Source organism: Passer domesticus, chromosome 2 (genome assembly GCF_036417665.1).
Source record: "Passer domesticus isolate bPasDom1 chromosome 2, bPasDom1.hap1, whole genome shotgun sequence".
NCBI lineage: Eukaryota > Metazoa > Chordata > Aves > Passeriformes > Passeridae > Passer > Passer domesticus.
The window spans coordinates 103,215,247-103,234,270 of NC_087475.1; the positions used below are offsets into that span (position 1 = coordinate 103,215,247).

Consider the following 19,024-nt stretch of genomic DNA (forward strand, 5'->3'; position numbering starts at 1 on the left):
TATTTATAGCCACTCTATGATTCAGTCAGGCTGGAACTGTGAGTGCAAACACGTTTTCTTTGCTCCTGGCTCTCCTTGGACTTCATTTGCACAGTAAAGCATCACCTAGTGCCAGAGATTTATGATATGTTCAAAGCCCAAACAAGGCTGGATCTGAACAGCCACATATCCTTGAAATTTCATTCTGGGAAACATGCCTCTGGTGGTGTCCCAAGCAGCTCATGTCAGATTCACTGATCCTCACTGCAGCGGTGCATGGGGAGGGGCAACTCAGTCTGCTCCAAAGTATTAGAGACTCAACAAACTTGAGCTCAGCTTCAAACCTAGGAAAAGCTAGGATGGACCTAAACTTTTGTCAGCAAAACTCCTGGGCCTGGAGACTTACAAATAGACATAGACTCAGATCCAGTGCCAAATTCTGTAAATCAGTTCTTCATGCTTCATGTTACAAGTTTCATGCTTATAATTGGGTTGTGCCAAAAAAACTACAGTGGTCCTGTGTCTCCTCCTGAAAGCTTGTGAAATACTTGTCTGGGACTCAACACTTTACAGTTGAGGTTGCTCTTCATCAGGCTGGCCCTAATCTTTATTGTTGCTATGTGGGAGCACTGTCTAAGCTTCAGTGGGGACCATGAAGTTGTTATCCTGGAGCTTGTATAAAATTCCAGCAAAAAGACATTTCCTGTCCAGAGCTTGACTGGGTGCTACCTAGCTCTAAGCTCACAGTCATTCCCAGTTCCCTACACTATAGACACAAGCCTCTCATTCTTCAGCCTCTCCCCACACCTACCACAGCCCGCAAGTGATAAAAGAATTTGTAAGATGAGGAGTCTGTCATCTGTCCACTGCTCTTTTTCAAAGCTGGAGAAAAAAAAGTAATGATCTTGTTCTGGAAGAAAATCAAAGGCTGCCAACAACAGCATGATATGTCAGCTCTTTTAATTTCATTTATTTATTTATTTAATCCAGTTGCTTTAATCCTTGGAGTTTAAAGGCAAAGAATGAATGCAACGTGCTGGAAAATGAAGAGCATGTGACAATATCAAAGAGTGAAACCAAAGAAAAGGGGGTGTGTGTGTTGGGGGAGCCTTGTTAGGAGACACATTAAGGCAATCCAGCTGATAGATGAAGCCTTTTATAAATGAAGAGTAAAGTCTTCATGTCACTCTTTATCTTTCTTTTTTATTTTAACTATTGTCTCTCTCTTTCACCTCCCCTTGCATTTCTATCCTGCCTCTGCTCTTGTGGTCTCCTGCCATAGGTCCCCCTTTATATTTGAACTGTAGGGTTGCTGTAGCCACGGAATTATAAAGTCTCCCTGTGCTGTGGGTAGCAGAGTCTGTGCTTCAACAGGCCATGGTGGTACCTGCCACTGTGAGACCAAGAGACTAAAATGCACCTGATTCCAGCCAGGCTGGGATGCTGGTTCCTCATGGTCTTTTGGAGCTATAAACAAGGCATGGCAATCAATCATAGGCAATGGGAGCCTGGTCTCCAGGGCATTTTGGCACAGAGGTGGGATACATGCATCACAGAAAAGCCGCTGTGCTGTATGTAGAAGTTGCAGTAGAGAGGTAGGTAGGGGGAAAGCAACCCAGAAATGCCTTTTATCCTTGATAGAAGAGCAGAAAGACAAGGAAACAGAATCACCACATTCTTCTGTTTCAGTCATAATTTTGACATCCCTGGAAAACAACTGCAGTGGAAAAACTGCTGTTTGGTACTGTTTATGATGACATTCAACAGGAGTGACTCAGTTCTCATTGTCTCACAGACACACACACACACACACACACACAAACACAGAGCTTATTATCCATGATCTTTCTACATAGTGGATGTAAATGCCAGGCCTGCCTCTTTTGAAGCCTCCTGGGCTTGGTCAAGCAGAAGAGTTTTACACAGACACTCTTTCCCCCAGCAGTCTTCATGCCTCCCCGTGGCTCTCTTCCAGCAGAGGTTGCACAGCCTCACACGCCAGCATAAACCTCTGGCTCTGGTGGTATCCAAACCAGGTGTCACACCCCACCAGAGACCAAGCCATGACACCTCACTACTGGCAAGCAGAGTTGGAGGGGAATTATCTTCTTTCCCCCTTCCAGAGACTGGCCTTTCAAAATCACAAGACAGAATCTAAATGTTACTTTCTTTCAGCCTGAGACATACTTGACCCCTATCCCCAGAAACATTTATCATGGTTTAACCCCAGCCATGATCCAAGTCCCAGATAGTTGTCTGTTCACTGCCCTACCAGTGGGATCAGGGAGAGAAGTGGAAGGGTAAAAGCTGGAAAACTCATGAGTTGAGATAAAGACAGTTTAACAGGGAAAGCAAAAGCTGAGTACACAAGCCAAACAAAGCGAAGAATTAAATCACCATTCCCATGGGCTGGCAGGTGTTCAGCTATCCTCAGGAGAGCAGGGCCCCATCTCATCTAACAGTTACTTGGGAAGACAAGAACCGTCATTCCAAATGTCCTTCCCTTCTTCTTTCTTCCTTCAGCTGTTATATACTGAACATGATGTCATAGGGAATGGAATATCCTTCTGGTCAGTTTGGGCCACTTGTCCTGGCTGTGTCTTCTCCCAGTTTCGCAAGCACCCCCCACTTCCTTGCAGCATGAAAGTACAAGGAGCAGGAAAAGCCTTAGCTCTGTGTGAGCCCTGCTTAGCACTAAGAAAAGTATCTCTATATCATCGGCCTTGTGTTCAGCACAAATCCAAAATGCAGCTTCTTAGCAGGCACTGGGAATACAATTTAAGTGTACTCCAGTCAAAATCAGCAAAATGTCCCTGAGAAGTCCCAAGGCCACAGACCTATGATATGGAGAGTGGTGACTGTCTAGTGACTGAGCGGGGAAGTGATATGTGGCTGGCAGTGGCTGGGGTGGGCATGCTGCAAAAAGACCCATGGGCAACCCCAGCTCTTCCCCATCCAGAGGAGCTCCTGGCAAAGGCAAGAGTAGTTTGCACACACAGGGCAGGCACTTTAAGTTCTGTCAACACCAGGCCTCTGGATGAACCAGTTTTAACCACACCTCTATGTCCCTGATGGCATGGGATGTGACTCTGGGAGCACAGGAGGGAATGACAGGTGGATTGGCAGATTGTGGGCTGAAGGTACTGCACTCTGACCAATCTCTCTGGTTTTCTAGTTCCTGGAATGTGTTGCTTAGGATCTGTATGCAAGGTGTCACAGTCCCAAAGTAGATTAAGTAGACTTCAAAGAGACTGCTAATTTCATACAACGATAATAAAACTGGTCAGTCTTGCAGAGGGGCAAGCAAGCTTTATATTATTAATTCTTGAAAGATGCAGGTGATCTGAGATCTTTGCAAGAAAGGCAGTGTAAGAAAAGCCCAGAAAACTAATTTCTCCAAGGTGCAGTTTGCTTTTTTCCCCAGTCCTAAAGAAGCAAGAAAAAAGAAAGAGGAGAGACCTAAAAACAAATGCCACAGAGCGGGCAGAAGGCAGGTTGGACTTAGGATACAGAAAGGGCAACTGGAAGCAGAACAGAGAAAGCGGAACACTTTCACCCTAAGACTAATGTGAAATGCAGCATGCACTAGAGTAATGCAAATGCATGCTAGCAGGACCTGTGCATCAGTCCTGGAGCACAGGTCACTCCAAGGTGCAGAGGGACACACAGGACAGACACCATTTAAGTCAGATGTTTTTTATCTTTTCAATACTAAAAACAAGGAGACAATTTTCAAAATGCAGCAACTGTCAAGAAGGAGTCTGGAACAACTAAACATGATACTTAATTAAACATCTATGCTTACATGGAATGCAAGATTTGCCTCCTTTCTCCTTTTTAATACAGGAAGCCCAGAGATAAAACCTTCAAGTTATGAGCATCTATACCCTGCTGAGAAAAGTGATGGAGTGCTATGCTCCAGACAACTTAACCAGGCCCCAGAAAATATGGAGTTGACACCTGGAAGGTTTTCTGCTTATTATTGCTGTTGTTATTATTATTATCATTACTATTTTTCCTGACACTAAAACTCTTCCCATCATGTTCCCAGAGGGAGACAAACAGTGTGTGCCTGCATGTTAATGGGAATAAACGGGGCCACTCTACTTTCCTGATGCATGGGGTTCAAATGTTGGAGGAGCTGCTGGAAGCAGGCATACTCAAGTGAATGCTGGAAAAGACTGTAGGGCTCATGGATTTTCTCTCAGGAGAGAAACACAAATACAGGCCTTGGGGATGCATGATCAGAGCTCAGCTCTGCTACTGACTTGACCGGCTTGGTCAGGTTACTTAGGGTCCCATGCGCTGGCTGCTTCCTTGCAAAACAGTTCAGGAGTAATAGGACCCATGCTATTCCAGGAACATGGTAGAACAATGGCCTAAATGTTTCTGGCATGTTGATAAAATGGATCAGAGAGTGATATAAATACTTCATACAAGGTGAGAAATGGCCTAGAGGGGAGATTTCCTACATTGCCCGATCAGATGAAGCTGCAGAGATTAGGTGCAAAAATCAAAGGTGAGAAACCAAAATCTGAAGTCTTTCAGTTTGCATCATCATTTACTGTGGCCAAATAAAAAAGCCACCAAAAGAGAATTTCTCATCTGTAAGATTTCCTCATCTATATTTTACTGCCTTAATATGACTGAAGAACTGTTCATGGAATGGGACACTGCCGTGAAGAAACATGCCAGGCACAGAGCAAATTATAAGAGAGCCAAAACTCCGGTTGTGAATTTGAAGTGCTAGTATTTTCACATGTGATTGAATATTACTTTAAACTTGAGAAAAAAAGGCATTGGTGACTTCCCCATTGATGTGAATAGAGATCAAAGATCCATTTGCTTCCCAGGGGGCCATGGAGGCCAAGCCTGACATAGAACAGAAGAGAAAAGCTATTGTACAGGTTAAACAAATAACTCTGTTTAGCTTTGTGTCTTGCTTCCCACAGTGACCAAAAGCTCATGCCAAGGGATGCCTAGAAGTAAACCATAGATGATACTTTCCTTGAGTATTCACCTGCAGTTCTTCTCTCATGTCTTTAGTACCATCTTCTTTACTGAAGATGTCTCTTGTAGCTTTCCTGACTTCCCTTTTCCAATACACAGAACTGCAAAACACCTTAGACAAGAAATGCCTCTTTACATGCACCTTATCTTTGCCCAGAACTCATGCACCTGTGAAGTCTCTGAAAGCACTGCCATACTAAAAAGGCAGAAGATAAACATGGTACGCTTTTTATCCCTCATCCCCTCAGCTGCTTCATTTCCTATCACTTTAAAAGCTGTGGCAGCTATAAGCCACAGGTTCAGTTGTGGGGCTTGACGCATGGGGTGAAGGAGAAAACATAATCTCTTCTTGCAGGCTGCAACACATCCTAATCATTCTCTGCTCTTCAGAAGTCAGAGGGGTCACTGGACTGTGCCAGGACAATAGTGGTACTTGGGAACAATTCCTAATAGTGCCTTCTCCTAAGGCTCTTTGCTGGAGTGCACACTGTGCCCAAATTCACCTCTGTGATTGCCCAGCTGCTGTGGCTGAGGAAGTTGCAGAAGAACTGGATTCACTTTCCCTGTCCTCTTTGACAGAAAAAGTCCCACCCATTCACTGTGGGTTCTCCTGTCACCTCCCATCACACATACTGGCTTCAACTGGTGTAAGAAGAGACCTCTCTCCCTCTTCTTGGAGACCTCCTGCCAGGACTTAATGCAATCTCATCATCAGGGTATCAGGGCACCTTAGCATGTCTTCTTTTGGTAATGACACCTCACATCTTACAATTACATAGCCTTGAACCAGCCCCCTGCCTCCCCCAGAAAAACCCAAAAACTCCTCATGTCCTTCATGGTGTTTACCCTTTGAATGCTTCCAGTCCAGTGAAAAGCCAAGCACACAGAGAAGGTCTGCCAGGCATAAAGAAAATGGAAGAGGTTTTCAGAAGAAGTAAAAAACTCAACTTTTTTTTTTTTTTTTTTTTTTTTTTTTTTTTTTTTAATATAAGTATATTAATAAGGGAGGGGGAATATCCTAGCAAACCAGCAGCAAAAACCAGACTTCCAGGGTGAGAACTGTAGTCACATTCTTCACAGCATACTTGTGTAATCTTTGCTGATGTTAGTTCAAAACACAGAGAAGGCATAATCTTCACTGGTGTGAGCAGACCCCAAGGAACACAAAAGGTACTCAGCTCGTAATAGAAATTGCTCATAATGACTGAGGCTCTCAAGTACATAAGCTGCTCTGGGGGGAGGCAAAGCCATTTTCTTGCTGAGTTTGAAACTAAGAGCTCTGTTTGGCAGCTGCCATTCAAGTCACGATCAGATCTGGCCTTTCATGAAAATGCAAGCTCATTAAAACAGCCGGAGAAAGGGAGGGGAATGTGGGGCAACCCTCAGCTAGAGAGATAAAAAGAGCAATTGAAATCAAAACCGGGGCTTGGTAGTTATAGGCAAGCAAGGCAAAGGGATGAAGGGGACCAAGGCTGGATAGTACCCACAAAATATTTCCTGTAACTGTCCTGAATGAAAGAAGAAATGGGTATTTACCTTTAGCTGTTGTGGGATATTTTTTTCTCTTTTTGTTTTTTTTTTTTTTTGCCTGTCTCCACAAACACAGCTTGGCTGCTGAACTATGCAGCAGATAAATGATATAGAGGCGGTGAGAACTTGTGGCCTTGTTTAAACAAAGGCTAGATAGAGTTATCTGGATCGATTGAGCCAATGCTTCCTTGAGTACTAATTCAGCCCAAACAACTGCTACTGAGAATAAGCTCAGCTGACCTCTCTAGGAAGTGACCAGGCAAGATGGAGACGTAAAGAGAGCAGCTTTTGACATGGATGCCAACTGGGACAATTTTGCTTCCACATGAATGCTACTTTACATAAGCAAAGAGTGGTCTCAGACTGTCTGAATTATCTCATTACACCCCTACCTAGCAACTTAGCTTAAGATGAGCCCTGCTGGCTTGAAACAAGGGCCTCCATAATCCTTTTTCCTGAAAGTGGGCAGTGAAGTATGCTTAAAGTAAAGGGGTTATCCATCCCCACAATATCCTCTCAGCTTCCAGCAATCTGCCCTGAGTGGGCCTGCCTTCATTTTAGCTCATATAACTTGGGAAGAGGTTTCAAAGTGAACCTAATCCTCCCATGCACTACTATAGATCAGTGTATGTGACCACTCTGTTACACAATCACCCAATTATCTCTATCTGGTAATGATTCCCTGTGTGCCTGTGTGAGCTGAGGAATACACTACATTATGCCACACACTTTTTAAACTCTCTTTCAGTCATTAGTGCCACTTGGGACTAGGCTTGCCACTTCTGCTGACTATTTAGAGCACTGGAGCCTGAGTCACTGCCTCTGACTCATCTTTTTATGCCAGTGTGACTCTGGGTATAATGGAGCAGTAGTGAATGAGGCCCTGTGTACCTCCACTGGCAACAAACCAGTAACTCCCCATTCTCTGCTCCTTTCCCTCCTGAGACCTCTAGGAAATGCAAAAAATGTTAAGCTTCTGACAACAGCTAAGCAGGTTTAAAGCATGGGTGACCAACCACATCCCAAGGAAAGAAAAAAAATCACAGGGTGAAGCTAATTCAAAACAATGCCATTTTTCAGAATCTTACATTTGTACCCCTGGGTCTGATCCTTAGCACAATTACTGACTCAAAGTGAATTTTATGTCTTATCAACAGCGTTAAAAGGCACCACCTCATCTGCTAAACAGAGGGAAGGTGCAGAGGCACCAGCAGCATGACTCTCCAGAGGTCAGACTAGTTTCCCAGCACCTTGGCTTCCAAGGCAATTGAGACTTGCAGCCTCAGTTTAGCCCATCTTTGACTGTGACATAAAAATCAGTGGCAAAACCGTTCAATAGCATAACCCTCTCCTTTCTCACAAAGTCATTGCAAATCTAAACGAAGGAAGATTGGAAAATCTCTTTTAGAACAAGAGGATCTCTGATGGGAAGAATTCACACAAGATGCCAGCTAAGTTGCAAAGTCAAAAAACTGCTCTCAGAGAACAGCTCTGAACATTTGTCTCCCAGCAGCTGACAGCAACATTCCCCCTCCTCATCCCCACACACCAGCCTTGCAAAGCTATGAAAGTGCAATCCACGAGTCAGAGACAAAAGCCCTTGCTCTGAAGCATGAAGTATGGTGTTGGGCTGGACCTTTAAACATCTGTTTAAGATCCAGTTTTGTTACAGGCTGTGGCAGACCCTTCCTTTGAGTCCTCTGTGCTGAGGGTGGCAAGTGAGCAGCCTCTCTGAGGACCTAAGACCTCTGAGGTGTTATGGGACAAGTAAGAAGGTGGGATGCACAGGGAGGGAAGGGTGGCTTGGTCACAAAGCTGGTATGTGCGTGTGTACCAATGTCCATTTCTTTCTTCCTGTTGCTTTTAGATAAATATGCCACCAAAGGCTTGTATGAAAAGTAGACTGTGTTCCTTCTGCCTTGTCAAACTCTTCAAGGGAAACATTATCGCCTTAATTGCTTAATTCCAATTCGCATAATACGGTGCTCTGACAAAGGCAAAAACACGGATGCAAAAGAAAGATTAAGAGCGACGTATGCCTGCTGCCAGCCTTTTGCAAATGGAAAGTGAAGCTGAGAAGCAGAGCTAGAATGAGCAGCCCTGCAGGCTCCCAGTTCCTGACTCACTCACTTCCCAGGAGCCTTTCTCACCCCTGCAGTCCCCAGACCCCTGCACTCACAGGGTTTTCACTGTTCTCTGGTGGGATTCCCAACTGTACTGCTCCGCACAATTTTTTTATTCATGGACTGTGTGGTCTAGAACCTTTCAGAGGGTCCTGGTGGCATGAGCTGCTCCTCAAAACCCAAGACAGCAAAGTGCTGCATGTCTTGGGCATGGAGACTTGTCCTTTGCCTTGCATTGCAAAAAAATGATGGCAGAGCATGGCAAAATAAAGCCTAGACAAACTGATCCCTCTAGGATCCCCTATTCTACTGAACAGTCCTGATGTTTGAAAGATTTGACTAATTTTTTAATTCACATGTCAGTGCCTTTTCAAGTTCATGAATATTAGATGTTGGACTTCCTAGATAGTCTCAAGAAAGCCTGTTCTGCCAGTGCTTCTTGCTTGACTGGCAGATGTAGGTGTATATTAAAAGACCTCCAGAAGCACAAGGTTTCCATAACTACAAGCACAGGACATCTCTCATGAGCCAAACTCATTCCCACTTCTGGAATAACACAAGTGTTTCACTTGCAGAAGACAACAGAACCATTTTCCTACTTTAAAAAGCCAACAGCCCCAAACTTCCAAACCCAACTGCAGTGAACACACAGCAGACCAGCAGGGAGATATGAGATTTCAGCATAAATTCTGGCGATTTCCTATTTTTTCTGCATCAGCTTCACACCTTGTTCCAAAACAGAGAACAATCTTACAGAAGTTCTGTGCATACCATGAGCTGTGTTTTGTGTCTCTTGCTTCTATTACTCCCTCTTTCCTCATACATCAGGCCTGAAGACTTATGCCAAAGATGAGGCTGAAGATTTATGTCAAAATTAACAAAGACCCCACTGAGTTCATGGAAGGGAAATGTGGGATTGATGCCTCTTCAGATACAAAAGGGATAAAAATCCTAAATTGGACTTTGGCTGCATGTGAGCATGCCTGTACCAGACAATTGCATAGCTCTCATGTTTACACACTAACTTTGGCACTACTAAAGCAGCTTTAAATGGTATGGAATAACCCTCAAATGTGGGCACACGGATACGCCTACAAAAGTATTTGTCACTTATCCTTCATCTATTTATATAGTTGTAGTGGTACAAACAAACCAAGGCAGACAAGCCCATAGGACACAAACATCGCTGGATTTTTGATCTGAATTTGCAGCTTGTGCCTGTCTATACATAATTGAGACACCAAATGAGATTGTAACAATACAGAATAAAACTAAGAAAGGGAACATGTTCCCGGAGGCAGGATTTTGCTGCTTCTTGACACAGTTTGTTGAAAAGCTGTGTAACAGCCAGAGGCTATTCCTGTCTGGGGCACCTGGGAAAAATGAGCCTTGTATCCTGACTGATAAATTGGGCTCAAAGTTAGGGAAACATCTCTAGTAGGGGTCACCAGTGGTGTGACCTCTTGACTGAAATAAAACAAGCAGCACACAGGCAGAAGTAAGAAAAATCGGAAGCCTGCTGGCTTTTCTGTTTGTAATGAGAAGCTACACTGTTTTAGTTGGACTACAAAGGAATTTGCAGTAGCAAAGCAGAAGATGCTTGTGGAAGAGGTGCAAACAGTGCTCATTTAGCAGCTGGGTATGAAAAAATCAATGAATGAGATGTGAACCAAGCAGATAAGTCAAGATATACAGAGCAGGTAAGCAGAGGAGTTTTAACAACAGCCAGTCTCAGAGGAAGGAAGAGGATCAGCAAACAGCTGAGAACAAGCAGAATGGGAGGGAGATAATGAAAAGACCAAGCAGATAAATGTGAATGTCAGATGGCAGCAATCACTCTGCATCACAGCAAGAGGACTTCTTTTCTCTCTTTCACTCTAAAAGGCATGGGAAATAGAAGGGCAAATTGCACCCTTAATATCTGTGGGCAGAAGGGGAGAGCTACAGTTGGTGGGTTATAAAAGCTGCAACATCAATCCCTGCTACAACGGAACAGGAAGCAGCTGTTGTCTTTGCCATTAAGCCAAGAGAGCTTATTGAGGACTCAGACAGTGCAGGGACGAGTCAGAATCAGGAACTATTTAATATGGCTATTTAATATGGAAGCTTTTCCAGACACTATTCAAAGTGCTTGTAAGGTAATTCTCCCCAGTGCCCTCCTCCCGGTTCCAGCCAAGACCCAGAAGGGCAGGAACAGCATCAAAATGGTGCCTCCCAGAGCCAATGCAATGTGGATGCCAGCAAAGCAGGTAAAGGAGACTTGGAGTTTGCTTCAGCTTGGAGAGAGGACTCCCTGCAGCAGGCAGCAATGGCCCTAAGGAAGAGTTGTTAGGAAACGTGCCTTTCAGTGACTGCAGAGGGACAGACCCACACCTCATAGAACATCAAAGGTTTAAAAATTAAATTCATGAGGTGTCCCATGGGCTCTGAGTTATGAAGAGGCTTTGGCAGCCTGGAACCAAGGTAGGGCACAAGTGGGGATGTGCTCTTTCAAAGGTTGTGCTTAATTAAAAGAACAGGCTGCCAAGAAATTATTCCCATGTTGGACTGAGAACAGAATGGAGAAGATGCATTGGAAAAGTGCTGCTCCTAAGTGAGGCCACATAATATACACATTCTCACCCTTGGCACAAAAATCTATTGCTGGCCCTGATATTGTCATAGTGGGTCTATGGGGAGTATGGAGTTTAAACTTGAAGGTCCTGTGGTCAGTCTAAGGGAGCCTTGTTTATCTTAGAAAACTGCTATATGGCCCTATGAACACTCAGGCGTCAATCAGAAATGGGACCTAGCCAGACTGCTGTCCAAACATTCCTGTAAGGCTGGGGAACTTCCCCCCACCCCAGAACTTGCTTTCACCCTCAAATCTTTAATAAGCTGAAGCACAACTCCACAGCCCAACAACCTCGCCTTTTCCTTCATACAGATGCTTTACAGCTATGGCTTTGATCAAGCTCAGAACCAGTGACTGCAGATCCTGCATAAAGTATGAGACTCAGTTATTTATTTCTCTCTCCCCTCCCTACCCTCAAGCATTCTAGAAGTCCTGTCCTCTGGGGTATGGCAGATCCACAGATACAAACCAGAAGGTGGTGGCTTTCCCCCACTCCTCTGTCTTTCCTGACTGTTGCTTTTTTCCCCCAGCTCTCATCTGCAAGGTGCCCTCTTCATATTGCTCTTCAAAGTAAAAAGCTTCTCTACCTGCCTCTCTCCTGATGCAAAACGTCTGAAACCCAGTTACAGACCTCATATGGAATGCCTGCTTGGCTGTAACTCACAGTGAAAAATGCCCCCTCACCAGCAAGAGTCTCCCTGAGCCTTTTACCTATCTCAATATGCTACAACTTCACCACCCCCTCCCTGCTTTCATTTTCAATTGCATGTAATCAGTTTCCAGCTCTTTAACCTTATTCTGAGTGCTCTCTTTTTTAAGAATTTGCTATTCCACCCTAAAGCACTCAAAGGGAAAGAAACATACACATTTTAATTAAATTTCTCCCAGTTTTTTTTTTCCCCTTCCATTTGCATATTTATTTTTATTTTTTCCCCATTTCCAACCCCAGGGAAGATAAATAAATAAATGCAAAAGGGAGAAGGATGTGGAACAATACATGCAAGGTGACTGGGATGCAGATCACAGGCATGGGCTGGAGGTGGAGGCCAGGACAGCTGAAGGGGAGAGAGGGGAGGGACAATCCTGCAACTAAGCTGAAATCATACTTAAGGTCAGGTATAGCAGAAATCCAATGATGCTCACAAAAACGCTTGTAGAAAAGGAAGACAGGAAGAGGTAGAGAACACAGACTGTTTTGAAGTGTCATAGTATGTTGATGAACGTGAATCAACTCCCCAAATTCCCTAATCCGCTAATCTTCAAAAAATTCCTGACCAGTTTCTGCTCCTCCATTGGATTTGCAACTTGTACGCCCAGAGATGTGCACTTTGGGGTGCTGGGCAGAGGCCATCTTAGGTTCCTGTGCTACAGGACACAGCAATGCCCCTCATTTTGGAACTGACAACAGAAAAAATAAATCAGCCCAAAGTCTAATGCGAGTGACAAAAAAAGAACATTTCAGAATGGGCAGAACTAACAGCAACAATTAAAGGGGAATACCAGAACTGGTTAAGATAGTACAGATGAAGACTTGATAATTAAAAAACAAACAAAAAACAACAAAAAACACAAAAAGCAAAATAAAACAAACAAAAAAGAAAAATTACCAAAAACCCAACAACAATGAAAAAAACCCCAAACCCAAACCAAACCAAAACAAAAACTGAAACCAAACAAACAACCCCCACAAAAAAACAAAACAAAAAACCACCCCAAAACAAACAAAAAACCCCAGACATTTTATGCCCCTTTTATGCCCCTGGTGTAATCTTTTCTTCTTTTCCTTTTTAACTTTTTTTTTTTAATTAAATGTGAATAATCCCATGAAATTTGGCATTTGACTTCACTTGTTCCTATTTCTTTTTTGTTTCCAGGTTTTGATTTTAATTTTGGAACATGGTATGACCTCCTATGAACCCATTAAGAGATTTCATCTGTAGCAGTCTACTTGTATAGGTTCACATTTCATACCTGCTCTTTTCAGGTTTCTTCTTCCCCCAGAATCTGTGGTAGTTTTGGGGTGATGATCAGGGAATACAAATTTTTCTGTGGAGGACTGAAAGTCAAAATTCGGACCTGCCAGCACGGAGTCCCTTTGCAATAACCTGGAGATCTGTTACAGCCTCATTTTGCACACAGTTTCATTATTACTCACACATCACCCAAGGACAGTGTCATCATTTTTTCTCTGTAAAATGCATGCTGGGGTATTCAGGGTTCTCTTCTCCCCTCTACTAATGACCAAGTCTTTTCTGCAATTTCTATTCATCCTGATTACCTCTTTAACTGACTCTCCCTGAGGCTGCCTACTCTTGGTATGTAAAGAATTTATCATTGCTTGTGTTATCTTTGGCTATTTGTTCCTCAAATTTTTTCTTAATCTGTATTTCACATCTCAGTGCTCCATTTTATGTTCCATTCTATTAGCATCACTCGGATGGAATATCCAATTTTTAAAGTATTCTTTATCTGACTTGAATAAACTAACATAACTTGGTATTTAAGTGCATGAGTTTCTCTTACCTTTTTGCTTCCAGGTTTTTATTTTGTTTTTCATGTGGGGGTATGGTGCTACCTTCTGTGATTCTAATAAGGGACTTTTTTTAAAGCTCTTTCCCTGCTGGTTCTTTGGGTTTCAATTTCATAACTTTTTGCCTTCAGGTTGTTTCTGAATAAGTTCCTTTTTTTTCTTTTTTCAATTTTTTTAATGTTCTGTTCCACAGAATTTCTGGTTGGAATAAGAAAATGATAGACATCATTTTATTAGCGTAATTTTCACTCCTTATATCTGTCCTTTCACAGTCAGGCTCTGACTTAAAGGCAAGGCCATACAAAGACGCTTCTTCCAGCCCTTTCAGAGAGGGTTAGAATGAGACTTCTTTTACAACTCAGCAGAGGTTTTGCCATGGCAGGAGCAGACAAGGTTTGAGCCAGAAACAGGCCATAGCAAACTGTGGCTCAGGAAACACATATAAGAACTTAAATTTGGGGCCTGCCCCACCCTACTCCTCAGCACTTGCTGATTTATCCCTAACTTAATGGGAATAACAGAGTAGCAGAAGCAACTCTCACACTGTACTATTTCTGCTTGCCCCAACTGACTGCAGAGATGCCTTTCCTGTACCATCCTTCCCTTCCTCCAAAGGTAGGATGGCCATGCCATTGTCTGGCAAAGGCAAAGGCCACCTCCATGTTCCAAGCACCAGTGCAACATGGGCACATTCCAGCTTTCTCCCCTGAACTGATTCTACACCTTGCTCTTAGAAGAAAATAAAAGGAAACAGACAAGATGCCTCTTAATAGCTCAAGATGGAGAGCCAAGAGCTCTTCTCCTAGCACTGCCAATGCTGTTGACACTTCTTTCTCAAGCCCAGTTCCCTGAGAAATCAGGTTTCCCTGGCACCTGATGTGCCTCTTCTGTATGTCAGAAGAAAGTGCAACCCTTCTACCAAATCCCTTCTTTTTCACACAAAGTACTTGGGTTTATCATTTTTGGTCACTCCTCAGGGTCCATTCAGAGCTGAACCAAAGGGTCACTTTCATCTTCTGGAGATGGGTTCACTTTCCATGGTTGGACAGAGCCCACAGTCAGCTCCCTACAGTCATCTCCACTTGCCCAGATCATCAAAACTCTGCAAATATTCTGTGCACAAGGATCTGTTTAGGAAACAAGGGTGACACTTGGATGAAATACCAGACCAATGGGAATTACATTTCCTGTGCATGCTGAGATGTAACAAATATCCACCAAGACTGAAACAGGTCTGCTGGCATCTGTTTTGGGACAAAGATCTTCTCCTGTCCCTTCCAGTCCTATAGTTTAAGGATGCTCTGTTTCATCCCTTCCAGATGCCATATTCCAGTGGGTGGCTCGATTTGATTTGTGGTTTTAAAAATCTCAGGCTGTTTTTTTACCCAAAGTGAGGCTCTACTGTGGTGAGGCTGCCAGAAGAAAAAAAGAAAAAATCCCACCAAACCCTTTGCAGCTGTCACAGGCGCTCACTGCCTCAGTGCCTCCAAACGCCACTTGGCTCCCATGCGTTGATGCATTTACTGTACTGGTAATTAATGCCGTTAGCTTTGTAATTAAAAAAAACAACTTTTTGCCTTTATACTTGGGGTGATAACGCTGCAAGTAAAAATTAATTAAAACGAGATGAATTGCCTTCAGTTAAACGAAACGGAAAGAGAGGGAGAGGAGGGGGCATGGAAGGGAGGGGGTCATAGTGGTAGCGAAGAGAGGAGGAGGCACGCCGGAGCCCTGCTAATGAAGCAAAATGATACTGTCGGCATTTTAAAAGATTTTTCCCTTGGCTATGGTACCTTCTGTTGGGTTCTGGGTTAATGGAGCCTAAAGCTATATGTCTGGCAGGGAAACTGTGTGAGCCACCATTGCCCCATCTCTTTCATAAGGTCCACAAACACACCCGCCCATGTTGCTTCAAGTCCCTCCTCCTCCTCACCTTCCTACCCCCCCCCCCCCCCCACCTGGCTACGAGGGGTAATGGGCTGTGAAATTGGCTTTTCTATTATTATTAATTAGATCTGATGTCAGCCTTTTTGTTTTGGTTTGTGTCTGGGGTTTTATTCCCTTCTTGAAGTAAGGAAAATACATAGATGCCTGAAAGAGGGGGCAGACTTCTTACAAAGTTTATGCTGGGAGCCAGTCCTAGCAACTGCAACACACTTTTTTGTAGAAGACCAGAGTCCCTCTCCCTGCTTTTAGATGACTTCTCTGTTCACTGCTTTACTGTTTCTGTCCCTCATATGAGCCCCCTCTCTAGTCAGACCAGAGAGGGAGCTGTTCAGAGAGGATAAGAAGTAACCTGCATAAGAGCTGAAGGAAGCCCCTGGCAGCAGAGGAAGCAGACAGCCTTGCTGAATGCAAGAGAAGAGAAACTGCACAAGACAGGAGAAACAGAAGCATTTCATTAAGTCTTACATGAGAGAGAAGAGCTTTATTGGACAGACCTAAATGGTTCAGGTCTGATTGAAATTCATCTTTGGAAATTACTTTGAATTTTATCACTGTTACGCCCATCTCATTTCCTTATTCCTAATATGTAGGAATTTAGCAAATGAGGGAAGAAGAAATGAACAATCTGTCCAAACCAAGTGAAAAAGAGCATCTACCACCTACCCACCCAAATATCCTGTAGCACCCATTACTTTCAACCCCTCCAGTTTGGGAACTTCTGCAGTTCTCCCTGTACAAACTACCTCACTACAGAGAGCAACCTACTTTTCCATCCATCACAGCTCCCTAAGATTAATACATGATGCCCATGGGGACCGCTGACTCTAGATAGAAAATAATAAATGTCCTTCTCTGGATAAATATCCTTCTCTGGATGAGCTACCTATCTAGAAATACTTGGGTATTCTAGAGTTAATATTAGAATATTTAAGTACCCTGGGTCAGGAGGAAGTGCTGTTACTATGAGAGAAAGAGCAGCAGTTCATGCAGAGTTCTCATAAGACTTAAAATTACTAAGACCCTATGGCTTGAGGTTAAAACTCCTGATCTATAAAAAATTCTGCAGCTTTTCAAACCCGCACTGCCTGCCCATTCTCCCATTTTCTCTCCAGAACGCCTTGTCACCACAATGGCCAGTTTCAGACATGTGTAAAACCACTAAGAACTAAGTCCTTAGGACCAACCCTCCTGCTCAGCCTCTGTAAGGTCAAAGAAACATGGTTTGACAGCAAAACAAAGTCAGACAGATCCTGTGGCAACAATGAAGAGCAAAGTCCTCACTGTTTGTCTTAAAGCCTCTTCTGTCTTCAGGTTGAAATTCAGCTTGATTTCAAGCAGCTGGACTCACCTACACCCTGAAGCAGGGGAATTGACTTTGTTTTCAGGGCTGCACCCACAAGACCATGAAGATCTACTGATTCTGCCATGCTGACAGGAACAGGGTGCTTTGCATGCCTGTCTGTGACAGCAATGCACTCTCTTAAAAACCAGCACCCACAGCTGCTTCACACATGGGAGAGAGATGGGAGATATGTTCTCCCCACTTTTGAGCAGGATGCTAGAGTTGCCATTCAGAGAGAGCTTCTGAGGCTGGGGAAGAGCAAGATGAGCTCTTTTCCATTAAAGTTTTCCTTCCTGTTTTATGTTCTCTTAGCTGCAAATGTGGTGTGGCCACTGCATGATAAAAAAGGATGGCAAGGTGACATGACCCTCCTAAAGGATTTCAGAGCTAGGGCACACTCCAGGCCTGCTGGGTCTGGCACCTGGAGGCATCAGGGCAGCTCTGGAGGACACACTGTGCTGGCCCTGGCAACTCCTTCCTAATCCAGTTCAACATGACTCAATTTTTACAGCTATAAAATTAAGGTAATGACACTCATTCTACTTTTGCAGGACCCCAGGAGTTCTGCTGGTGAAAAGCAACATACCAGAGCAAGTCTGACATCCTGGAGAGCTCAATGCAAACTCTCATCCTGCTCTGGACATTCCACCTCAATTTCACTGCCTATGAAAGCAGGACAGTACCATGCATCCGGCTTTGCAAAGGTGAGGCTGTATTATTGATTGATTGAAGAGGTAGAGCCACTATCTTAAACCAAAGTCATCCTGGTGTAATGTTGTTGAAGCAACTGAGTGAAACCAGAAGCGACTTTGGCCCTTCACTAGAGCCAAGGCATTGTCTTGACCTTTACATCTATTCAGGCTGTCCAGGTTATTTCATAATTTCAGGTGAGACCTTAGACTGGCTGACAGCTTTGAAAAGACAGTCAAGGAAGTAGAAGAGATACATAGAAGGGTGAAAAGTAAGTGCTAAGAACATTGTTCCTGACCTTTTTAATGGGATTTTACAGCCATGGTTTGGCTGAACCTGGGGTTTACTGACTGCTGCAGTGCCACAAACTTCTGTCAAGTTATTTCTGAAGTGCCATATTTATAAGCAAGAGACAACATCATCCACCCCCAGTATGTACATCTGAACAGGGGACTTACAGACGGGTGTGAGAAAGCAGGGAAGGAGGATATTGGATGGAGGGTGGTGTATGGAGTATAAAGAGTCTGTGTGAAAAGGCAGCTCTTTTTACTGGAATAAGTCTCTCATGTGACTGTGGCATTCTCCCTTTCAGTTCAGATGGGTTTGATTTTTCAGTCCTAAAGGAAATAAATAAACTGAGAGTGATGCTTTTCTGACTGTCATGGTAAATCGGGCATCATTTAATTACAATCAATGGACTTCCACCAGCGGAGAGCTGATGTGAAAGAGATCACCATTAACCCCAGAGTATCTAACCTCCCAGCCAACCCCAATCCCCTCCAGCTCTGAAAATCAGCTGTCTTTTCTGGCTCTTAGAGGAACCCCAGGAAGAAAGAGCCTGCAGTCAGACTATAGCTTCTGAGACATGACGCAAATTAGACGCCAGTCTCACTTCTCCTCAGCAGTGTCAGCTCCTGCAGGGCTAAGCACAAGATACTGAAAAACTGGGGAGAAGGGATATTGAGCCAAACCTGGTCACAGCTCCCATACAATCCATCCTGAGCAAGGATAGAATGAAAACAAGGATGAACAAAATGTCTGCTGTCTTCTAGTTATTCCCATGATGGGTTACAGGTCTCTGGCTAGCCAGTCCTGAGTTTGCTTCAACAAAAATTTACATCCAAGCCATTCTCACAAGCAGTCTTTAAGCCCCTTCCCCTTAGTGGCACCAAGTGACATAGCTGAGGAAGGACCTCTTGAAATGAAGAAACCAGATTTTTGCTGATGGTAGTAATCTGTTGTATGTCACAGATGAGCCA

At 43.8% G+C, this 19,024-nt stretch overlaps 1 protein-coding gene and 1 long non-coding RNA gene across 4 annotated transcripts in view; both read right to left on the reverse strand.

The window, feature by feature from the left end:
* LSAMP (limbic system associated membrane protein) overlaps positions 1–19,024 on the reverse strand; it is a 299,711-nt gene that overhangs the window by 195,271 nt on the left and 85,416 nt on the right. The window lies entirely within an intron of this gene.
* LOC135294643 (uncharacterized) lies at positions 1,163–9,921 on the reverse strand. Its single transcript, XR_010356739.1, has 2 exons — positions 2,377–9,921; positions 1,163–1,446 (listed from the first exon to the last, which is right to left on the reverse strand). It is a non-coding gene; the product is annotated as an uncharacterized LOC135294643 (long non-coding RNA).